The sequence below is a fragment of the Dermacentor silvarum genome, chromosome 8, assembly GCF_013339745.2.
Source record: "Dermacentor silvarum isolate Dsil-2018 chromosome 8, BIME_Dsil_1.4, whole genome shotgun sequence".
Classification (NCBI taxonomy): domain Eukaryota; kingdom Metazoa; phylum Arthropoda; class Arachnida; order Ixodida; family Ixodidae; genus Dermacentor; species Dermacentor silvarum.
In genome coordinates, this window is record NC_051161.1 from 61,424,167 (window position 1) to 61,443,640 (window position 19,474).

Consider the following 19,474-nt stretch of genomic DNA (forward strand, 5'->3'; position numbering starts at 1 on the left):
GTGACCGTCTTAACACTCATCCCAATATTTGTGCTGAGTGTTATTAATGTTATTTTTTGAAAAAAAAAGAGGAAGCACTCGCGCTACGCATGCATTCCTTTTTCTGAAAATATCACATGTTATGTCCACATCTACATGGATTCCGACAAATGAGTTCTAACACCACCGCAGTGATCACATTCGGTTAGGTTTTAATTACTGCCCTTAAAAATCATGAATTAGAAGTAATGGTTTTATTGACCGAAGAACGGTGGTTGATACCGTAGATCACAGCGTCTTAGTACATAAATTACTGAAATATGGCTTCCGAAACATTATGTGGGAACTCTGCAGAGTTACATTTGCAATCGTCCAGCAATGCTTTCTATAAAGAAAATCACTGCTTCTCTTCAGACTATATAAACATGTGTGTCACAAACTTCCGTATTGAATTCGCTGCTTTACTTGCTGTATTTAAATTACATTCCACTGGTCCTAACCAGCGTTGAAATAATGTTTTAGAAATAGACAACAAAAAACGAATACTGAGTGTGGCAAGCTTGCTGATTGCTTACTATTAATCCTAGAAAACAAAGGACATGCTATACAATTCCCGAAGCAATGTTGCCTAATACAATAACGTGTTCCTGCATGTTAATAAATGTCCACTTGTCCGTACTGACTCTTTCTCTTACCTTGGTGCTAAACTGAATAATAATCTGAATTGGCAGTTACAAATAGACGCAGCCTGCTCCAATCTACAGCTTCACGTTGCTATGCCCTCATGCAGGCCAGTGAGTACTTTGATACTACAATACAAAGGCGTCTTGTACTTCACACTTTTGAAGTGTCGTCTTTTGTATTGAGTTGAGTCGTGGGGCTCGGCATTTAACCCGTACCTTAAACCAGTGCGATGGCGGCAAAACAAGGTTATACACACTATGATTTTCCCGAGAAGCTACAAACCAAGTAAACCACTGTTTCTAGGTTAAAAATTTTACGCTTTATATTTCTACCGGAACTAAGATCAGCCACTTGCTTTAATAATGCAATGAGTTACATTGAGCCATTCCATGTTTCATTACTCTGCACTTGACAACGCCTCAGCAGGACCCAAAATTTTGGTATTTTATATCTACCGCCAATACAAAACGTCTATGGCAAACGTCTACTAGAGTTTGCTGGAGCAAAAGTTCGGAATAGCATATCCGATGAGATTAGGAGCTCACATTATTCGTTAAGAGAACTGAAAGAAGTATTAATCTTCAACTATTGCTTTCTGCTTTCAAATTGAAGGGTCCTTGTATATAGATTTTATTAATACCAGTGTAATTATTTTTTACTTTATAGACTGTGCTTTTTGTCAAGTGTTGTAATTCGCTTTTCTAATAATTTTATCGGCTGATGTGCCTCATTCTGTCGTCTGTTATGCATATTTATTTTCTGTCTTTGCAATTGATACTGTGCGACATGTTTCCGTATCTCCTCACATTTATTTGCAACTTCTGCATTTCTTGCATTATTCATTGACAGTTTTTCAAATGTATTCTGTAAACGGTTACCGTGCTACCCTTTGGCTATAGGACCATACCTTGTCAGTATTATACGCAATAAAAAATATGAAAATTCTTTTGTTTTAACCATAGACTTAACAACACGTCAAGAATGAATCCCTATTCGCTTGATCAAAACGTGTTCAGGTTCGTCGTTCGTCGTTCGCAGTTCGATAAACACTCACGTTTTCAACTGCTTATGTGTTAAGTGACGCACCTGTATAGGCCTATCACAGGAGACGTTTCTATGCCCTGTTTATTCCTCTCGCGGCAGATAAGATCTCTTATGATCCTAAAAGCACACACGAATAAAAGTGTCTTTCTTCTACGACCACAAAAGTTGACCTCCTAGCCAACTGTTTTCTGTTATGTTGAGTTTGCATCGCCTTTGCAGACGTCTTAGCCTGGCGCCTTGACCCCAGATGATAACTCTTGACCACTTCGTTGAGCACTAAAATGGCAATACAACAATATAACTTATGTTAAAAGCGTCGCAAAGCAGTTGAAGTACGAACTTGTCTCATAAACTTGCACAGGATTAACTTAAGAAGTCAGGGAGGACGCGTAACTAGTTACATAGTCCACAGTGTACTTTCTTGCGGCTACCATCCGAAACGTCAAGACTGCGCGCAATGAACGGGGAACACCCAGAAGGCTTCAAGCCTTTCGCTGCGAAAAAAAAAGTATCCATGACAGACGTACATAAACTCTCAAAAACGCACAGTAATTCCAAGATTAAAGACTGGCCACTCCATGACAACTTTGCGATGTTAGTTTATGCTGTATTTCATTGCGAAGCAGCATCCTTGTCGAGTTCAACCCACTTTTATGTAGCGACCATCTCGCCGGTGTCTGGCCTCTGTCCATTGTCGTTGGCCGATCCCGATGATTGTTCCACTGGGTTTTCGCCCCTGGACCGCTGGGTACGTGTCCCTGGGTATGTACCCCTGGGTGCACGCCGGTCTTCAAAGAACCTCTTTCACGCTAACTCTATAGTCAGTAGGTATAACAACAATAACAACAACGACGACGACAATAAACACCTGCGTAATGGCATCTTCGTATTACGTAGATTTCAACTGCAGTTAAATTTGCTTACATTTTTCAAATACAGTATGCCTTACGTTCAATAGAATATATTGTATTCTGTTAAAATGCATACTCGCGGTCCAACGTTCTCGCTGGTCATTTCTAGGGTTATGCTTTATTGCATAAACCGTAGACAATTTTGACTATATGTCCCAGTCCAAACCATTGAAACAAAGGTGGTTTCTCAAGGTGGGAATGAACCGCATAGTATGGTCACTTCGGCTCTAATGGAAACGTAATATGTGATTGTTCCGCGTCCTGCGGCGTTCATTGGGCGCCCGCGTTTGTTCTCACGGTCGATGAAAACGGGGCTGTTCGGTCAGGTGGCCTTTACTGTCGCCAGTGTTCAAGCGTTGGCGCCGGCTCTGCTCAGCGAAGCCCGACGACAACCGCAACAATACGCCTACCCAGAGCCACAGAACAATATATTAATTATGGTGCGGTATCTGGCCAATCAGTGGTGGCTTGTAGGAACATTTACTAACGAAAATAATGCCGAATTTAAGAACGCATTCTAGTGCGGACTAGGAGAGGAAACTTTAGCTCGGGAGCTATTATCTATAAGTACATGTAAAAGGAGAATTCGTTTTTCTCGGCAACCACTGCACCGAATTTCATGAGGTTTGTTGCATTTAAAAGAAAACTTAAAATCTGGTGACTGTTGATTTCGAAGTTTTGATTTAGGTTGTCAATTTTTCTTTAAATTGGCAAAATCACAAATTTTCAGAAAACAAAGCTATCAAGTTTACAACTCTGTAACTCAGCAATAGAAGATGATATCACAATTCTGTACGTTGCATCTAATAGTACATCTAAAGCGGACAAAATTTATATATTACACATGCGTCTTAAAAAGTTTAGTAACATGGAAATATAGCTTTTGCAGTACCCTTATACACAATGTAACAAATTCACGTTAGATATTATTTGATATATCGAATTTGTCCGCTTTGTATGATCTAATGGACGCCGTTTACAGAACCGCGATAGCTGTTCTTGATGCAGAGATTCAGAGCTGATGTAAACTTCGTGCTTCTATGCTTTTCGAACTTTAGAATTTTTGAAAATTCGTTAAAAAGACTTCTGGCCCTAAATCGAAATTCCGTTTCCAACAGTCAATAGAATTCAACTTTCTCTTTAAAATGCAACAAATTTCGTTAAACTCGGTCCAGGGGTCATCTCAGAAATGCGCTTCTGCTTTCTGCCGCATCAGAGTTGGACCCGAGCTAAAGCTTCCGCTTAAGAAGGCATTCTTAAATTCGTTCTTATTTTAGTTATTGAACGTTCGTGCAAGCCGCCGCATGTTGCAGCGCATAGAGAATAAGGCTTCCTCAGAGAGTGGCTTACTAACTTTAAGTAAAAAATATAAAATGTCAGCGGCCTGATGAAAACTGATTTTTTTATTAATTACATACACATAGAGTAACGCAATCAGCATTCGTCGACCAGAACATCGACGTAAAACGTGTAATTATGTCGCGGTAGAACAACGGCGGCTATCCTCTGCCGATGTCTTATCCGATGTCTTGCTGCCGAGCACGAAGTCCCGGGTTCGACTCCTGCAGCGAACGCATTCCGATGAAGCCCGAATGGAACAAAGCTGGGGATCCGAGCAATGCTGGAACGTTAAACTGGCAGGGGCTCACAATCATTGCGGACTACCCGTCTTGCTTCCTGTAACACTGTCTCGCAGACCACAGTGCAGCTTTGAGAACGTAAAATACCATCAATTATTATTATGTTGTCGAGACAAACCATGTTTTTTTATTGTCATTTCGGCCAAATCCGCGTCAAGCGAGTTCTTTTTTTTTTAAACACACGAAGTCGGACGACAGCAGCTCCAGGAAGAGAATTCCTAGAATAACGAGGTTATTTCCAGCCCCGTGTGACCGGCTACTGCCTAGTCGTTAGTCGTGCCAGCAGTGTTACTCGGCAATCTCCAACAATCTCGCATTGTTCGCAAATTTGCTCGAGCGCCGGGCGGCAATTTCGCGCGCAACAGGAAAGGCCTGGCGCTCCGCGAGAGACATTCAGAAAGCAGGGCAAAATGGAAAAGGGCACGCTCACGTTCGTGCGAGTGCGAAAAATGCAGAGACACGTGCCTTTGTTAACGGTATTGCGGCAGTGAATGCATGGCGCGATTTTAAGGATTGTTCGCTTTGGTTGCTGCTAAGTGGCTCTCTTGCGAACTAGCAAAAGAGGCTCCGGGGTAGGAAGATTACCGAACAGCATGGGTGCGTCGGTCAACCTTCTTTGCTAACGCTTCAGAGACAATCTGTCACTGCCTGTTTTATTCGCATATAAAATAATTGATGTTCTTGTGTCTCCGTATACAGGGGCGGCGCCAGAACATTACTGTTGGCAGGAGATAAAATTATTCCTCATTTTCGGCGGTGGTGCACCAGGGCCGTCCATAAGGGGGGGGGGGGGGGGGGCTACAGCGGTGAAGGAGGGGGTGATGGGGGAGATAAAGGGGGCAGGAGCAAGTATTGGGGGCTCGGCAGCCCCCATTCGCCCCCCTCTATAGTCGCCCTTGTTTGTCTACGAAGTAATCGTACAACAAGTGAACCAATACAAGGCGTCTTTGAAAATTGACTAGCTTGTTCGATGCAGTCAGATAAAAAATAATTGTCTGAAGTTATGTCATTGCGTTTCTATTTCGAAGGCTGCCAACTTTTGTATTGACGTTCTTCATTGCTGTTTCTATATTGACGTCTCTTAACACGAAAAAAAGAAACGCTATTCTTGAGTTGCCGAAAACTGTAAGGCTCACAGTAGAACCTCACAATACAAATTAGGTTCTTGACGGCCATCAATGATAATTGTGGAGGGCAACCACCGAACACAGATGCGGTTCTTGACAGAGCCTGCATCTAGGAAAGTCGTACGTAGAACAACATCCACGCGCACAGCGGAGTCACGTTTGAATGTATGCACCGTGGAATTCACAAACCGTAGTACTCTAAGCCGAACGATAAAACGTTCCGGCTGTTCCGTTTTCTTGTTCTGCAACCTTCTTCGTCTTCTTTTTTAAATTCTCAGTTGCAATGCGCACATACGAGTAGATTGGGTGAGGGAATCTCCCGTGGGCAGCAAACTCCGTCTTGAGTGTTTTTCGGCCATGTGCCATGCAAAAAAAAAAAAATATTTGCTACGTCGCCAAGAGGCGGCCACTGCTTCCCTGTAGGTGTCCCTCTTTCAGTTACAAAGGTAAAATGGGTGAAGACAACTCTCAACCTGCCTATACGTATAGGGTTCTGTGTGCACTGCGCGCTCTAAAACAACTATTGTATCTCTTTCTGAGATAACGGTTTCCGTGGACTGCAAGTAAAAGGATCCATACCTCAAGATATTCCTTTCACGACATGTAAGTATGACGTACAAAGTAAATGAAAAGAAATATTTAAACCAAAACAAGACTGCTGGTCTTAATGTCCCACATTAACGCAGTTAGCGCTCCTCACTACTTTCGACCCCTTTTGATTTCTTTTAACGTACAACTACACCTAGGTGCACTAGCGCACACCTCATTCCGGTTTACAAGTGTTAAACTGCGAGGCTCTTCAGTGAATGAAGAAAACATCGAATTTATACATCACTACTTCGAAGGGGAGGTCACGCTGTCCTATTGTGAGATGACTGCATGGGATCTCTCGAGCAACGTCGGCAAGAGCCACATACGAGCGAAAGAGGTTAAGCCGCCGACGAAAACGGGCCAAGTTTGAGTGACGCTGGATGCCGATAAAGTGGCGTTCACCACCCTCTTTTGAGAGCTTTTTTTTTTTTTTTTGTTCTGCGCCGCTTTGAACATTCCGCACATTGCTGAGCAGTGCCTCGGAGCGTGGTAAAAAAAATAATAATAAAGAAGAGATTGTGTGGAAACGGGTCGCCGCGGGGCATGTCATGTTTTCCAGATCACGGTCTTTGGGCGCACGCCCATCGACGCCACGTGCGCGAGCCCGAGTGAACGGAAAAATAAGGAATAACGGCTGATGGCTTTATCAGATCACAAGTCGTGCGGCGGCGGAGCGTGCCGTCGCCGCATATCTGACGTGCGCTACGAAAAAACTTGATTGATGCCTAGTGCATGCTGAGAGAGATGTAGAAAGAGAGGAGAGGCACAGAAGTTAACAAAACGGCTGGTCCAGCTTGCTACCCTGCAATGTTTCGGAAAGAGGTAAATGGGCGAAAAGAGGGAAAGAAGGGGAAAGAAAGAGCACTAGCTACGCGCACACGTGATGACCTTGTCGACGTACTGCAGTAATGCTGTCGTTGCTGTCGTTGTTGTCTGCGCGAGTGACGCTAAATATTCTTTGGCAGCCGAGCCGGCAGTGGCCCAACTGGCTCCTTTCGTGCCAACCATGCACGGGTTACACTGACTCTCCTGTCTTCAGTGGCTTCTTGAATGTCTGTAGTTTAGTATTCCGACATTTTACAGTGCGGCTCCATGCTTTCTATCTGTTATTTCTCCTTCATCATAGCGTGCAAAAGTAGTCAAAATTGCGCACGCAGGTTGACGGTGCTTGGGACTTTGTTGGTTGCTTCACTGATGATCATCCAGGCCTCGAACAGGCGTGGCTCCTGGCTCCTTTATTAGCGTGGAAGAACTCACCTGCCCACGTTGTACGATACAGCTGCTGTGTCCACGAAACGGGCCTAGACTACCACATTGCCTCCTTAGTCGAACAATTAGAGCAATGGGTTTTGATGCTATCGCACCCCAATTATTTGGATGGTGCTTGTTCAATGCTTGTTCAGATTTATGTGGATAACAGGCTCTGGAGAGAGAGAGACTGGGCTGGACAATATGATCGAAGCAGTCATTGACTCTCAGTCGTTTCTATTGAGACAGCAGCGACCTGAGAGCCACTTATAGACAATGCAAATTTATTTTCGTTGCTTCTTCTATTTTAGTTTCAGCACCATTGATAAATGTCGAAGTGCATAGCTACAGTAATATACAGGAGGCGGTCCCGAATGTCCTTTGTGAAGTGCGCTATGATATACTTCTGTTATGTCAGGTGACGAATCTTCGTGGGGTCTCCAGCGTGAGGCACAGAGCACTTTGGGCTGCAAGCTTAGAGTTGCACGAAATGGGCCACAGGTTGGGACTTACTTTGTAGCGAAATTGAAGTGGTGTTCACGAATGGTTGCGAGTTCGGTAGTGGTTACTGGTGTCTAATAGGATGTTCCGAATTTTCTTCAGACATATATTCTTCCGGTACGTATGCAGATGTGCATAAGAATAACACAAATAATTTCTGCAGAATTCTGCAACGTAGAGAAACCGCAGACAGCGCATGTGATCGTCTCTTTATTTTCGCCTTGGTCTGTTGTTGCGCTTACAGATCACGAACATATTCCAACAAGCCCACTTCTCACTACTTGTGTAGAGGAAGTATCATGAAAGTCACCCACCCGAAGGCAGGACGACGCTATACAAAGGAAACCCATACAAGTTTCTCCGAGAATGTGACCTATCTATTGGTCTAAACATGTAGGCAAGAAACGTGCTCACAGCCTAAGTGTAATATTGTTACCTAAACTACGCCTCATGAAATCATCGTGCCAGATCCCACAGTCTGGCCCATTCTTCCCCTTTTATACCCATTGCTCGTGGCTGTTGGCGCAGGATGCATAAATGAGTAATTTTTCATCGCTAAAGTACACAATACCAAATTTTTTTTCAAAGCCACTAATTTACTTTCTTTGCGGGAACCGCCCTGATAAATGTGACGTCAATCCTAGCCTTTTTTTTTTTTTTTTTGCGGCGTAGGCCGTTCTTCGTCACGGCGCAGTTTCGTCAAGGTCACCACCAAGGGCACCGCCAACATAGACCCGTAAGGCTTATGTCTTAATATAAAATTACGGGAGGGATGCTGAAACTTGAAGTGTAATTAGGCAGGAGCAAATGCAGTGCCCATTAAAACTTTATACAGCAAAACATAACCTTTCTTCCAGAAGGTTATGGAGTTCTACGGCTGAGTACTAGGTCGCGGGTTCGTCTCATGGCCACGGAAACAGCATTTCCATGAGCGCGGAATTCCGAAAAGCCTTCTGCTTTAATTTTGGGGACGACTAAAGAACCTCAGGTGTTAAAGGTTAACCTGGAGCCCTCCACAAGTACGCCTCTCCTTGCCATCATGAACCTTGTCGATCGCTAGTCAATAAATCTGTAGAGTGCGACGCTTTGAAATGAATAAATGCACAACAAGCTAAGCTGGAAAAGTCTGTATTACTTAAATTTTATGCTGCAATCAGGGTGTTATCGCAATACTAAGTATGGTCGAAGGAATGTTAAGGGCAAATTTCTTGCTACGCGCTCTGAGCAGTGCATGCTTCTCACGTCCATTAATATTGACCAGCCGATGGCAGTTTAATCTCATCCTAACTAAATCGCGATGCAGAGGGCGGGGGAGGGCGGGGGGGGGGGGGGGGGGTTAGAGTGCGTCGCACTGGTCGGGCGCACGGGTCACAAAATCTTGAGACGCAATCACTTCGTTTCCAAGGCACCTGCCACGTGTATGAACGAAACTTCGACAATTTTTCAGCTCGCCATCATACGACATAAATAGTTGTAGGCCAAGTAGATAACGCATGCTTGTATATAGAACCGGACCGGCCTCATGTTTATCATTCCTCGATGCAGTATGTCATTTTCGATCCTCGAAAACGCAGTTTATCTTTCGCAGAAACCCTGTTATCTCTTTTAATATCTCTATCAACACTCCGTGTATATACTTTTCGACAACCTTGAGACGGCTTCGTAATTTTAAGGCCTCACAAGCTATATGTTTTTAAAACACCGTTAGAGATGGGCGTCAGGCCGTGTTCGAGCTTAAGATGCCAGCTTCCATCAAAATAAACATTTACACACGTACGACATGTCCTTCGATTGTCCTTTAGGGTGCGTTAACCTCGCTATAATGCTCCCGACTTTACTCGTCTTTACTCTCGCGCGCGTCACCTGCTGCTCAGGAAGCGAAGCTGACCGCTTTACACATCTTAGTGCCTGCTCGGAATCCTATATCGCTTTCGATCTATAGAGAGAGCAGCTTAATCGGACGTGCGCCGGCCGCGCACTTTCATGCTTGCACGTTTCGGACGCGTGCGCACCGATATCGCGTTTCTCGAACCTCTGTCGCCGTAGCGCGGAAATCGAGGAAATCAATGAGGAACACGTTTTCTCGCAGCTCGAAAACAAGCGCTCGCCGGCCGTCTCGCAATCTATTCCTCCCCCCTCCTTTTTTGGCATTCTCTGCTTCGCTGTTTTGAACATGCGTTATTGCTCGAGGGGTTGATTTCAGAATGGAACGTGCCTGTATGTTAGGCAGCCACTACAAGGAAAACCCACGATATGTAAGTACTTAAAGCCGCGTCGAGCGCGCCTTGGTGATCAAAAGCCTTGTGAACGGACTGCGCAGTATACAATACATTACTCACTTCGCGATTCGTAGTCCCGATATTTTGCGCAAAGGCAGGCCAAACATTTTAAGGGTACGCGGTCCTGCTGATTTAGTGCGAGTCAGAGAAAGGTTGCCGACCATCACATAGAGCAATTTTTTGCGATGAATATTATAATGCTCTATGGACCATTTTGTAGAGCTAAATGCGTCAGCATCATATATCTGAAAGATGGTTTCAATACAGCGGCCACACCTGATGCTTCCCGCTGATCGAGACGTGGGGCTGGCCAGACTGCTAAGTGGTTTCTGTAAATGTCGTAGAAGGATGCTTCCGCGATAAGAAAGCACCTGCTTAGCTGAAACGCTTAAAAAGTAGGCATCCACAGAGAAACAGACTTCCTACATATTGTCGGTTTCATCACCGCATGCACGAGCCTCAGTGGCTAAGCGACCACGGCGATCTGCTGAGCGCGAGATCGCGGATTCCATTACCGGCCGTGTGAGCCCCACTTCGATAGTAGTGGAAAGCAAAGACGTCCATCTGCGTAATTATACTCAGGTACAGGTTAAAATATCCCATGCTTATAAAATTTAATGTGAGGTTGTCTAGTATCACTTTGAAATTAAAAGCCTAGGTAATCTGTAATCATTATGAATAATAACACCGAACAAAAGAGTGGTGCATCTAACAATGCCACAGATTGTTTGCATGCAACAACATTCAAGGATTCATATTTTTTTTTCGACGCAGCAGCCGACATGGCATCTATTGCGCCAAGAGCATGTTTTATTTTCTTGCTTGAGGAAGCTAGTCCCGTGATCTGGTCACGCAATTGCAAGGATGGAGGACTGTCCCACCAAAAATGTACGCTAACCTTAAGAAGAGTTGGCAGGCTTACAATAATTATAACTAAACCAAGAAGCTGGCGAAGTGGTGTAATGGGAAATGGTTCGGGAGGGGGGGGGGGGGGGGCATGAGAATCGAATGCGCCTGAGAAAAGTATGTGACAAACAGATAATTGGATGTAGAGGTTATAATCGAATGTAGAGGTCATGGACGTACGATCAACGCTGGTTAAAGCTAAGTGCGCAAAATAATCGTCACTCACGTGTGCAGGGGATGCTCGACAGACATCTGCTGCTGTTTTGTCCTCAGAGGATAAATGCCAGGCGAGAGAAAGTGCTAAGAGGTACCGGCAGGTGGGCAGAATAGCTTACACACTAAGAGTGGTTAATTACGGACAAAAAGTTCCACAAACCACTTATGCAACTTCTTACAAAAAAAGGCCTGTATGTAATTATTTTACTTGATAATACGCCATCTGGTAATACGTGTGGTCAAAAAGAAACAAGGAAAAAAAGGGCAGGAAAGAAAGGTTGTTATTTAGCAAATGTCAGCAACACGTCCTTCAAAAGCGGGATGTAAGCATTTTGTGTAGGGATGTCGGCGTCAGGGATATCTTAATCAATACTAACTACGTTTTGCAGAGCCTACTCTTTGGACCTTCCGAGAAGCAAAAAGCTTTATAGTGCGTTGAAGAGAAGAGAAAAACAAAGCAAGGTGTAATATAACAAACACGCCTGGTTTGCAATGCAGTGTCAGAATTATCTGTTGCTTTGTTATGCCAAGATTGCTTTGCACACGCTCTTGAGTAGCGTTTGTCTTTGTCTGCCTCTCTTGTGTTTTGTGTTGCGCCAAGTTACTTGTTCAGTTATGGAAAGCCAACTAGCTCAACAATTAACTATTCTTGAACAAGTCCGGAGGAATACATTTTTCCGTGTCATGATCTTTCCTCCAGCTTGTGGGCTTTAGCAAAACTGATTTATCCTGGGACAACTATAATTCCGTCGTATATTTTTGTAACATTTCATTTAGTTTGACCCAGAGCGACTTTCTTTTCATTCTGTACCCCCTGTCCTGCAGCATTCTTTGTCGTCGTTGTAGTTTTGGTGCAAATCTTTTACTTTCCTCTCTCCCGCTTTCCGTCCTTTCTTTCTTTTTACCCGCCTTTCTTCAAAAGTATACTGACGTTCTGCCCCTCTGTGTGGCAGTTGTTTTCCAGCTCCTTATGCCTTTTGTGTCCGCTACTGGGTCTTTAAAGGTAATAGGTAGGTAGGTAAAAACTTTATTTTTGTCCGGCAAGTTAAGAGGGTTTGCTTCACCCTGCCTATAGGCGTCTGCTACGAGCCCTTGGGCTCTGGCGGCGTCGTCGGCCCGCTGGACTGCCCACAGTTGATCTTCTCGGGCTGAGATGAGCAGCATTACAATATTACCATTTTAAACAAGTCCTGGTATGGCTACGGCTTGCTGCATTCTACTAACGAGGATTCGAGCAGATATCTTCAGATCAGCTTAGAAAGGCGAATAAGAACAAGCCATCAAAAAACACTTGCGCAGCTGACTGTCAAATGGTGTTTCCGCAGCACGCAGCATTCTTATTTGTGCGCCACATCCTGGCGAGATGCTGTTCTTTTTCTTTCTGGGGTTTTACGTGCCAAAACTAGTTCTGATTATGAGCCACGCCGTAGTGGAGGGCTCCGGATTAATTTTGACCACCTGGGGATCTTTAACGTGCCTTACAACGCAAGCACACGGGCGTTTTTGCATTTCGCCTTCATCGAAATGCGGCTGCCGCGGACGGGATTCGATCCCGCGACCTCGTGCTCAGTAGCGCAACGCCTTAGCTGGCTGAGCCACCGCGGCGGGTTAGGCGAGATTTTGCCACACTGGTCAGGGGGAGTTTCTTGCAGCACCAAAGCACCCCCCGTAGGCGATTCAACCGCTCTATAGGTTTTCTCTACCATCTTTACATATGGATATCCCGCAAAATGAGTATTGAATTGAATCAATTACTAGAGAACTTCACGGGCAGAATATGGGTAATGTATGGAGCTATTGAACGGCATAAGGCGGAAGCGTTTGAAATGTACGGTTGCTATTCCCATGACGGTCATCAATAGCCATCCAAATAAATTGCTCTGTTCAACTTTGCCGCCACCAAGGTCGATCGAAATTTTCGCGTTCCGCTACAACTACAGCTTGAAAAAAAGAAAAAAAAAAAAAAACAAGCGAATACACCGTAACAGAAACAGGAGCTTCAAGCTGAGAAAAAAAAATGGCACTTTCGCCCAAAGGGTGCCGCTTTGACTGCAGTAGAAAGTAGAAGAACGATGTTAGCAAGGTTGGGCGTTGTGCTTTAACTTCCCGGACTGTGCTAAACATACGCGGGTCCAACGAACGCGACCACGACATACGCGGGTCCGACGAACGAGACTGTGACATACGCGGGTCCGACGAACGCGACCGCGACATGCGCGGGTTCGACAACCACGACCGCGGCATACGCAGGTGTCGCAAAATTTCTAGCACCCTTAAACGCATAATCACGCTGTGTAGGGCCTGTAATGACATCGAACTGACGCCCCTATGTTGCTCGTAAAGAGCGGCGCCAGCAGAATTGCATCACTTTCAGGTTTGAGCACTGGTATTGTTTTGCACTTGTAACATATAATAGCCTCAGAAGATTTAAGATAAAATGCATGCGCTGTGAAGTTACGCTTCATGAAATTTGTTTGTGGGCTGACATTCTCTAAATTCTGAGGAATAATTTAGTCAGGAATGTAAGACGTTGTATCAGAGCAACTTTAGTGATTTAATTTCTGTGGCAATATAATTGGCATAGGTGGCGTAGATAAGCACATATCATACACGTACATCAATATATACGGAGCCCCACGGCTACGCCGATGGCGACGGCCATGGTGAAAATTAGATTGGAATGTCCATATGATTGCTATTGCAATAAAAGAAAGAAAAAAAAAGACACCACGCAAGTTTAATCTATCCTGCAGCTTTCCTAACCACAGAATGACTCCAAGTTATACGAAAACTGCTAATGCGACTTACGCCGAAACAAGCGGTTAGTTTTCCTTCGAATCAACCATTTCTGTCCGATTCGTTTCTTTCTGCCTTTGGCCTTGTCCCAGGGGAACAGTGCCGCGCGTTCGAAACGATGCACGAAACAATTTTGTGAAAGATCTACCACTGGAGGGCGAGTTATGGCGGCACGAGTATGGCTATCGGCTTCACATCTTCGAAAGGGCGAGAAGTTGCGAGACCTGGCAAGAATTGAACCGCCAGGAAGTGGTCACGAAAAAAAAAAAAGATAAGGAAAGACAAAGAAAAGAAAAAGCAAAACGAAGAAAATGAAGCAAACGAGGCGGAGAGGCTGTGTTTCACTGGAGAAAACGTGCTTTAGGGTAGATTTAGAGGCAGGTTGGGTAATGGAAGTGGGAGGGGGGGAGGGGGCTGGGAAAGGGGAAGGTTGCGCTGAACGAGAACAGAACGAGATTTCGGAAGCGGGGCTCGCGTGAACACCGATGTGTCGCGGTGCCGTGTCCCCGTCTCGCCGAATTGCTCCACCACGACGAACGGCATGCGTCAAGAAGAAAGCAAAACAGAGCAAAACATCGAAGAGAAAGCGATGACTGGTGGCTGTATCTCGCTCTTCACTGCGATCGATACTGTCGTCGTTACTGTTGGTATCGCTCACTCAATAAGATGTTTTACAAATACACCCAGACATCCACCAAATGTAGCAATTTGCTACAATGGAAACCCAACCGGGTTCCTCGAAAGAAAGCCTCGCAGTTGAAGAAAAATTCGTCCTGGTTTGCTACATTTGGGTGGATGTCTCAGTTTCCCTTTAATTACTTATCTCCACCTAGCGGATTTCCGCTGAACTATTACGCCATACACTTGCCTTTGCTTCGAGTTGTCGACAAATTCGACTTCGCCCTGCCATCTGCTAGCCGCCTGGTTATCTCAGATGGTAGAGCGGCTGCCCCGGAAAGGCGGTGGTCCCGGGTTCGAGTCCCGGACCAGGACGAATTTTTCTGCAACTGCGAGGCTTTCTTTCGAGGAACCCGGTTGGGTTTCCATTGTAGCAAATTGCTACATATGGGTGGATGTCTCAGTTTCCCTTTAATTACTTATCTCCACCTAGCGGATTTCCGCTGAACTATTACGCCATACACCCGCTATGAACTGCTTCACGGTGTGTGATGCAGATTTTGACGTTGATAGGAAAGAAGGATTGACGTAAGTAATATAGTACAATTGAAGCTATGAGAAATGGAGTTATATTAAATAAAGAATATGGACTTGATTAACATCAGGATGAATTATCTAGTCAGGTGTCCTCCACTTGTTCTCGCCTTCCACTGTGATCGAACAACATGCGTACTTTTTTTTTATCGTGCTAGTGCTTGAAGATGGTTTGGACTCGGAAGGTATTAAAGAAGAAATGTCGTGTCTAAAGACACAGGCCTAAAATCAGTCTAGCGCTTCTTCGAATACGTTAAGAAATGCAAGGACGCAGGCTCGAAAACGTTGGTTGGCTTTCTATGTTTCTGGAAATAAGCGCACAACAATAGAGCGCAGGCTGTCAAATTTTGGATCCGAGAAGTGCAAAATAAGAGGCTATAATTCTCGAAGTGTGTCACGTTGCCCGTATTAGAAGCTAGTAAATTTCGAAGTACTTTCGACATGAAGCGCTCGTTTCAGCTCAGTATTATCCTTCAATTTTGACAAATGGTTCTAAACAATGCGTCGAACGTATGTCGCAAGCCTTTCAAATATAACTGCGAGTCGGCCTAGTTGGAACAGATTCATTTTCTTAAATTTTTGCGCGCAAACAAACAGGGACGAAGAAAAGGAGACTCGTCCTTGTGTCTCCTTTTCTTCGTCCCTGTTTGTTTGCGCGCAAAAATTCTTTCAAATATGTTACTGGTGCCAATTGTTTACGTGTGCTAAAAATATTGTCTAAGAGTATCGCATTGCTGGCTGAAGAGCGCGAATGACTATGTGCAAGATACCGAATTGTAGAAGCCACTATCGTTAGTGAAGCTAATTGAATCGAGTCTGAAAATCGTCCATTCGTGCTTTACTTTTGCTTGTTACTTAATTCTACAAACCGCATTCAATTGAGCTAAACAGTCAAAGTCGTCACACATGAAGAGCTCTCAACCTTATTTGCACAATGCTGTCACGTGGGCTAAATAAATAAATAAATAAATAAATAAATAAATAAATAAATAAATAAATAAATAAATAAATAAATAAATAAACTGCGATACCAGTGACAGATATCTTCCCAGGAAATGAAAGTGTATTGCGGAGAATTCATCGCACAGGCAAACGACACAATATAAAAAGAAAAGCCCGTGGTAGTATATAAGGGCAACTTACATGAACATCGGCTAATATGTTTTAGTACGCTAAAGAAAGCGACATAGCGCTATTAACGTAAGTTATTACCCGCTAGAGCTGAACTGTCAGAACTTCTGTGTTAAGTTGTCCACTCATTCTTCCTACTTTATCCGGAATAACGAATCAAGCAAAACAGATATATATATATATATATATATATATATATATATATATATATATATATATATATATATATATATTGTAGCGCAGTCAATAACAATACTTCTCGGCAAAAGTTTTTGTTAGAAGAAATCGCGTTCCCTAAGTATGCTATAGGTGCAAAAGGTGCTTAGTTTTTGGCCTCGAGATCGAGAAGAGTCAACGCCTGGCGGGCACTGACTGAACCACAGATAGTGTGGTTTGCGCCACTCGTCGTCTGCTAGGCGCTACTTGTTTGCATGCGCGTGTACGGCGTGAATATCTTTAGAGTCCGCTGCTTCCGTAGTTATACCACAGTCGTAAATGCTGGCCTCTATTTTTTGATGGTGCACAAAATTACATTGGCGCTGTCGTCATTGCACTGTAGTAAGATAAGTGAATTAATGCCCGTGTCGAGTGCGCGATGTGTGATTGTCGCACCCTCGCGGCTATCCACAATCGTATCAATCTTATTATCGCTTCGTGTTTCGAAAACATCACAAAAATAATTTTACCATGTTTTAAACAAATCAAGTGGTAGCAGCGAGACGTGAATACTGCGCTTTAGTCACTCGTCGGGGTGTGTTCATCATTCCGAAAACTCTGTGATATCAGGAAACATGAATGAGGTGGTCGGAACATCTACCCAGCAGTAGAAAAAAAAAGAGTCGTGAGCGTGCACTCGTATCGTATATGGCGTCATGCACTTTATATTACGATAGCTACATTATGATAATTGCGATAATCGCGTGACTCTTGCTTAGTGGTTACGCGATCCGATATGTTCGCTTAATTTATGGTACTGGTTCTGATGCCACTGTGGCAAGTTAATTTTGCCTCACAATTAGGTCGTGCGCTTTTTGTATACTTTGATTAGCTGCTACCAAAGGAAAGCTAAAATATGGCATTATACGAAGATCATGTGCGACACGGCAGTATCTAGACGGGGGACGTCATAACACTGAGTAGAAAGGCGGTTAATGTGTGTATTTTCACTCTTCATTGTAGTGTTACATTGATGCAAGACAGAGGCCACTATTAGCTGAAATAAAACTACCTAATGATTTTAGCTCCTCAAATAATTACAACTTTGTCACATCGCTGTCGTGCACGTAACTATTGTAAGATGATAACAACGATCTCGTTTGAAGCAAACATGATGATCCTATATTAACGTACTGTCACACTGGCCTAGCTTGGCCAATTGAACTCATTAACTGTTTGCATTTCACAGCGAATAAAGGAAAAAAAAAGAAAAGGAGCTGTAGATTGCGCATTAACTTGGTAATTTACCTTCATTGTACATGAATACAGACTTCCCCGCAGGGGCGTCTGCGTAAGCAGGCGTTTGGTGTGTTGCGACACCACGGACCCGAGCACATGAGGGTCGGACCCTCCTACGCTTAACCGTGCGTGGCTTAGCCGTGTCCGGGGAAAAGGGGATCCTGGGGGTTGAGCCGATGCCGGGAGTTGGACCTTTATGGCCCCCCGGCGGAGGCAACACACTTCTTTGGCCTCCGCTTCACGTAGACGGCACCCCCGGACTGACCCACCCGGGGGAAATCGGTAGTTGCCTTTTCCTGGCTCTCTCTCCAATCTTCGTCTTTCCCTATCACTTTTAATCTTTCCTGTCTTCTCATCTTTTCCATTCACTTCAACTTTTCCTGGCGGCAAGGGTTAACCTGGTGTGGCTGTCCTACCTTGGGTATACCATATTAGGTTATAGTAACGGCATACTGCTGGCGCTGTGCAGACTTGTTTACATGTTCTGCCACGTCCCCTTGTTGGGCTCCGTGGTGGGTGGCAGACGCCGTTGCCGAATAAACCACTTCTTTCCATGGGATCCTCAAACCCGTTTACAACCGATCGTGCCTCGAAAAGGGTACGCACCGATGCAACCTCGCTATTCTGGCCCAAAAACAAAGAAACTTTCCCGAAATTTCACGTCCTTCACTGTGAGCAACCATCTACGAAAGCTAGAGCAATTTCCCCATTTCTTGTGGCCAAGTGCCTAAAAGAGACCATTGGAGCTGGGTATAAGGCAACAAAGATGGCAACCGGAGATTTGCTCCTCGAACTAAAAGACAAGGAACAATACAACAAACTCGCACACCTCGTAGCCTTTGGTAACATCCCTGTTTCTGTAAGCGCACATCGAACAATGAACACAGTAAAAGGTGTAGTATCAGACGAAGACCTAATGACATTGAATGAAGAAGAACTCCTGGATGGATGGAAGGACCAAGGGGTAATCCATGTGCAGCGCATCAAAATCAGACGGAATGACAACGAAATCCCAACAAAGCATTTAATACTCACTTTCAGTTCAACTACTTTACCCGAGACTCTTGAAACCGGCTACGTAAAACTTCATGTTCGACCATACATTCCGAACCCGCGACGTTGCTTCAAATGTCAAAATTTGGTCACGCATCCCAGAGCTGCCGAGGGCAGCTTATGTGCGCAAAGTGCGGCACAACCGGTCACTCTTCTGACGATTGCAATAATGACGAGGTACATTGTGCTAACTGCGATGGCAGTCACCCTGCATACTCCAGAGCTTGTCCAGCCTGGAAGAAAGAAAAAGAAATAATTACTGTAAAAGTGAAGGAGAACATAACATTCCGTGAAGCACGACAACGTATCTCCTCTTTATTCTTGCTCAAAACATCTTTCGCCGAAGTGGTGCAACGGGGGGCGGCACCACAACGGCATCTGGCGGCAGCCCGGACCACGCCTAGCGTGCCGAGGCCAACGCCACCCGCCCCTAAGGTGGGAGCAGCCAACGCTGCCCTGCCATCTCTCAAATTGTCCACACCAGTGGCCTCTACAAGCTCCGGCAGCAGCCAGGGCACCGCAGAGGCCCCAGGGGTCCTGTCGACCTCCGGTCCGGTGAGGACGAAGACTTCGTCGCTCGAGATGAAGTCTACGCGACGCACACATCGCTCTCTGGAGCGGGTGTCCAGTGCCTCGCAAGAGGCTATGGACACCAGTCCAAGCCAAACGGCGCTAGTAGCGTCGATGGAGCGGCGAGGTTC